Genomic DNA, 5,701 nt, shown 5'->3' with positions numbered 1-5,701 from the left:
TTTGACAAAATCCAACACCCCTTCATGATAAAGGTCTTGGAAAGATCAGGAATACAAGGAACATTTCTAAATATAATAAAGGCAATTTATAGCAAGCCAGCAGCAAACATCAAATTAAATGGAGAGAAACTCAAAGCGATACCACTAAATTCAGGAACAAGACAAGGCTGTCCACTCTCCCCATCTTTATTCAATATAGTACTAGAAGTTCTAGCTAGAGCAATAAGACAACATAAGGAGATCAAAGGGATACAAATTGACAAGGAAGAAGTCAAACTTTCACTATTTGCAGATGATATGATAGTATACATAAGTGACCCCAAAAACTCTACCAGGCAACTCCTACAGCTGAGAAACTCCTTCAGTAAAGTGGCAGGATACAAGGTCAACTCAAAAAAATCAGTAGCCCTCCTATACACAAATGATAAAAGGGCTGAGAAAGAAGTCAGTGGAACATCACCCTTTACAATGGCCACAAATAATATAAAATACCTTGGGATAACACTAACTAAACAAGTGAAGGACCTTTTCGATAAGAACTTTAAATCTCTAAAGAAGGAAATTGAAGAAGAAATCAGAAAATGGAAGGATCTACGATGCTCTTGGATAGATAGGATTAACATAGTAAAAATGGCAATCTTACCAAAAGCAATCTACAGATTCAATGTAATCCCCATCAAAATCCCAACACAATTCTTCACAGAATTGGAAAGAAAAATACTCAGCTTCATATGGAAAACCAAAAGACCCAGGATAGCTAAAAGAATTCTATACGATAAAGCAACCTTTGGAGGCATCACCATCCCTGACCTCAAACACTACTATAGAGCTATAGTATTAAAAACAGTTTGGTACTGGTATAAAAACTGACATACTGGGGTCTCGGCGCGGGAGGGTGTCAGGCCCAGGAACGCCGCAGCTCAGGGCGGCAGGTGCCTGGGCTGCAGCGGCCCAGCCTCTCGGGTCGCTGGTCACCCACGGGCCCTGGCGCGCCGGGCGGGTGGCCACGCTCGCAGCAACATGCCAGCGGCCCAGGGGAGCAGAGAGCGGCCCTGGCGCTCAGGCCCGCTAGCGTCCTAGCCGCCCCGGCGGCTCGGGGGCCTGCGAACGCCAGCGGCGGAGCGCGGCGGGGGCGGGGAGGGCTCAGGGCGGCGGCCGTGTTGGGGGGGGAGGGTCTCGGCGCCACGGCGCCGCGGGGACCCTGGCGGCTGCGGGTGACACTCGGGGCGGCATGGCCGAGGCTGGCGGGGCCGGCCTCCCCGCACTGCCGCCCGCGCCCCCGCACGGCTCCCCCTGGACCCTGGCCACCGCCGCCGGGAGCTCTGCTTCCTGCGGGCCAGCGACCGCGGTGGCCGCGGCGGGCACAGCCGAGGGACCCGGAGGCGGCGGCTCGGCCTGGATCGCTGTGAAGAAGGCGCAGCTGTGCTCCGCTCCGCGGGCGAAGAAACTGGAGAAACTCGGCGTGTACTCCGCCTGCAAGGCAGAGGAGTCTTGTAAATGCAATGGCTGGAAGAACCCCAATCCCTCTCCCACTCCACCAAGAGCAGACTTCCAGCAAATAATTGTCAGTCTGAGGGAATCCTGCCGGAGCTGTAGCCATGCCCTCGCTGCTCATGTTTCCCACTTGGAGAATGTGTCAGAGGAGGAAATGAACAGACTCCTGGGAATTGTGTTGGATGTGGAGTACCTGTTTACCTGTGTCCACAAAGAAGAAGATGCAGATACCAAACAAGTTTATTTCTACCTATTCAAGCTCTTGAGAAAGTCTATTTTACAAAGAGGAAAACCTGTGGTTGAAGGCTCTTTGGAGAAGAGGCCCCCATTTGAAAAGCCCAGTATTGAACAGGGTGTGAATAATTTTGTGCAGTACAAATTTAGTCATTTGCCATCAAAAGAGAGGCAGACAACAGTTGAGCTGGCCAAGATGTTTCTGAATCGAATCAACTACTGGCACCTGGAAGCTCCATCACAGCGGAGACTAAGGTCTCCCAATGATGACATCACTGGATACAAGGAGAACTACACAAGGTGGTTGTGCTACTGCAATGTGCCGCAGTTCTGTGACAGCCTACCTCGGTACGAAACCACAAAGGTGTTTGGGAGAACATTGCTTCGCTCGGTTTTCACCATCATGAGACGACAGCTCCTGGAGCAAGCTAGACAGGAAAAAGACAAACTGCCTCTTGAGAAACGCACGCTAATCCTCACACATTTCCCAAAGTTTCTGTCTATGTTGGAAGAAGAAGTGTATAGTCAAAATTCTCCTATCTGGGATCAGGATTTTCTCTCAGCCTCTTCCAGAACTAGCCCACTAGGAATCCAAACAGTGATCAGTCCTGCTGTTACTGGACCAGCATCATTCAGTTCAAACTCCTCTTCCCATGAGCAGATCAATGGAGGGAGAACAAGTCCTGGCTGCAGAGGCCCTTCTGGGCTTGAAGCAAACCCAGGAGAAAAGAGGAAAATGAACCACTCTCATGCTCCAGAGGAAGCCAAGAGATCCTGAGTGATGGGGGATATTCCTGTGGAATTGATCAATGAGGTTATGTCTACCATCACAGATCCTGCAGTGATGCTTGGACGAGAGACCAATTTTCTGTCAGCACATTCAGCCAGAGATGAGGCGGCAAGGCTGGAAGAGCGCAGGGATGTCATTGAATTCCATGTGGTGGGCAATTCCCTGAACCAGAAACCAAACAAGAAGATCCTGATGTGGCTGGTGGGCCTACAGAATGTGTTTTCTCACCAGCTCCCCCGGATGCCCAAAGAGTACATCACTCGGCTCGTCTTTGATCCGAAACACAAAACCCTTGCTTTAATTAAAGATGGTCGTGTCATTGGTGGTATCTGTTTCCGGATGTTTCCATCCCAGGGATTCACAGAAATTGTTTTCTGTGCAGTAACCTCAAATGAACAAGTCAAGGGCTATGGAACACACCTGATGAACCATCTCAAAGAATACCACATAAAGCATGACATCCTGAACTTCCTCACATATGCAGATGAGTATGCCATTGGCTACTTCAAGAAGCAGGGTTTCTCCAAAGAAATAAAAATACCTAAAACCAAATATGTTGGGTACATCAAGGATTATGAAGGAGCCACTTTGATGGGATGTGAGCTGAATCCTCAGATTCCATATACAGAGTTTTCTATCATCATTAAAAAGCAGAAGGAGATCATTAAAAAGCTGATAGAAAGAAAACAAGCCCAGATTCGAAAAGTCTACCCTGGACTTTCATGTTTCAAAGATGGAGTTCGGCAGATCCCTATAGAAAGCATTCCTGGAATCAGAGAGACAGGATGGAAACCAAGTGGAAAAGAGAAAAGTAAAGAGCCCAAAGACCCCGAGCAGCTGCACAGCACCCTTAAGAACATCCTGCAGCAGGTGAAGAGCCATCAAAGTGCTTGGCCTTTCATGGAACCTGTGAAGAGAACAGAAGCTCCAGGATATTATGAAGTTATAAGGTTCCCCATGGATCTGAAAACCATGAGTGAACGCCTCAGAAACAGGTACTATGTGTCTAAGAAATTATTCATGGCGGACTTGCAGCGAGTGTTCACCAACTGCAAGGAGTACAATCCTCCTGAGAGCGAGTACTACAAATGTGCCAGCATCCTGGAGAAGTTCTTCTTCAGTAAAATTAAGGAAGCAGGGTTGATTGACAAGTGATTTATTTTCCTTCGACACTCATCAGCAGTGTGCCTAAAGCAGGTGGTTTAGGTTTGGGCTTTTGTTGTTGTTGTTTATTTTTAAGAATTGTACATCATGGGTTGAAGAGACTTGTAATAATTAGCACTTTTGAAAAACAAGCAAAACCTCTTTTTAGCTTTTCAGAGACGTATTTAAATGAAAATCATAGAAAATTTTTTTTATTTTGTGGAATAGATTTTACTCTATTTACATATCTATCATGTAAATTTTCTCTGGCATGTCCAGTAGCTAACTATTGCATGGTAGATGATCAGGGGCTTCCTCAAAACCTGTATGTGAGGAAATTGCACACAGTACCGAGATTTAGGGGAATCTAGAGAAAATTTTGACCATGAATGTCTCCATTTTTTTCTAATGTAACATGAGAGTTTATTTTATTCTGAAGGACTTTAAGAAAAGGGTCCATGATACGCTTGTCAAGGTGAACCTTGTGATGTTTCAAGTCTCATTGTAGACCTTTTACAAATATATATTTTTAAAACACTCATCTAGATGAGGTGCTTTGAGCAGTTCTGAAAAATGCAGCTTCCGCAACAGCAGCTGCTTTGACTCCTAAGGATGGGACTTTCTATAAGTACCCGGGACTTTGATCATTCTGTCTACCTATCACAGACTTGGGAGTGCACAAGCACTATTTAATAATTCTTGGCAGGTATGTACCCATCTCATATTTGCCTTTGCTTGTGCAGGTTCTAAGTTCTAAAAGATCCTTTCCTAGGCCACAAAGGTGTCAACTTGAAAACATTGGAGGTTTTGTCAATGTTAAGACACATAGCCTAAATACTTATGAATGCCGGAGAGTCTTGCTCCAAATAGGTAAGGGTTCTTTGTATTTTCTGGTACATTTAACCCCATCAGCAATGTCTGTGTGAATATTTCCCATTTGCACTTCCAGATATGTTTGTCTGAGGTGAACTGAATTCTCACCAAAGTTTATGCCAGTATTTTAACATCTGCGTTGGTCATTGGTCCACAGTTATATCCCACTGACGTCTGTCCACTAAGCAATCTTATTAACCAATCTGTCTGGGGGCTCAAGTTTAGTGCTTGGATTTATTCCCTGATCACACTACATAGAAAAGTGGGACACCTACCACCCCAACTCTGGGAAAAACCAACTAATATACAACCACATTAAATGAAGGCCATCTCAATGGTCTCGACACTAATTCTTATGATGCAAATTTATAAACTGATTTTTTTGTAAAGGCTGAGGTTTTAAAAAATGTATTTAATGTATGTTTTTTATCAGCATAAATTATAATGGGTTACTAATAGTCATTAAAAACAGCTTGCAGAGGTAGTGTTCTTGAAAGAAAACACCCTGGCAAATGCTACTGAGTGCTGTTTCTGACATGGAAGATAATCTATATGTTCAGAGTGTTCATTGAAGGCCACTCTGAGGATGCCTCAACTTTTTGAATTGCAAGGAACACTCTGAGTAGTGTTAGACTTTTAATGAAGAATGATGATACAGATTGCATTAAGTATCTCAGACTGTTTTAAAACCAGATTTTGCTGAAGCATCTGTCCAGCTTGATATCCTGTGAAAGTTTGGTATTTCCTTGGTAGACATTCTTATAGAGTATTGTCTTCAAAATCAGATGATCTCTTCTATATTGAAAGCATTTTTATGTTTTCTAATTTAAAAATTAATATTTTCTATAGATATTGTGCAATAAAGCTGAAGTAGAATGTGTGGTTTTTGCAAATGCTTTAACAGCCGATAAAAACTTTACATTTGTAAAATTAATATATTGTACTGGTACAAAATAATTTTAAATTATATTTTGAAAAACTCAAAAAAAAAAAAAACTGACATACGGACCAAGGGAATCGAATTGAAGACCCTGACGTTAATCCATGCACATACGAACACCTGGTCTTTGACAAAGGAACCAAAACTATACAATGGAAAAAAGAAAGTATCTTCAACAAATGGTGCTGGCATAACTGGATGTCAATATGTAAAAGATTACAAATAGA

General features: G+C 43.7%; 1 pseudogene across 1 annotated transcript; it reads left to right on the top strand.

The window, feature by feature from the left end:
- The first annotated feature begins 1,205 nt into the window (after positions 1-1,205).
- On the top strand, positions 1,206-5,501 carry LOC143270980 (histone acetyltransferase KAT2B pseudogene; annotated as a pseudogene). Its single transcript, XR_013048200.1, has one exon. The product of XR_013048200.1 is annotated as a histone acetyltransferase KAT2B pseudogene (transcript).
- The last annotated feature ends 200 nt before the right edge of the window (positions 5,502-5,701 follow it).

Source organism: Peromyscus maniculatus, chromosome X (genome assembly GCF_049852395.1).
Source record: "Peromyscus maniculatus bairdii isolate BWxNUB_F1_BW_parent chromosome X, HU_Pman_BW_mat_3.1, whole genome shotgun sequence".
In the NCBI taxonomy this organism is placed as follows: Eukaryota; Metazoa; Chordata; class Mammalia; order Rodentia; family Cricetidae; genus Peromyscus; species Peromyscus maniculatus.
This window is presented reverse-complemented; position numbering and strand designations above follow the sequence as displayed.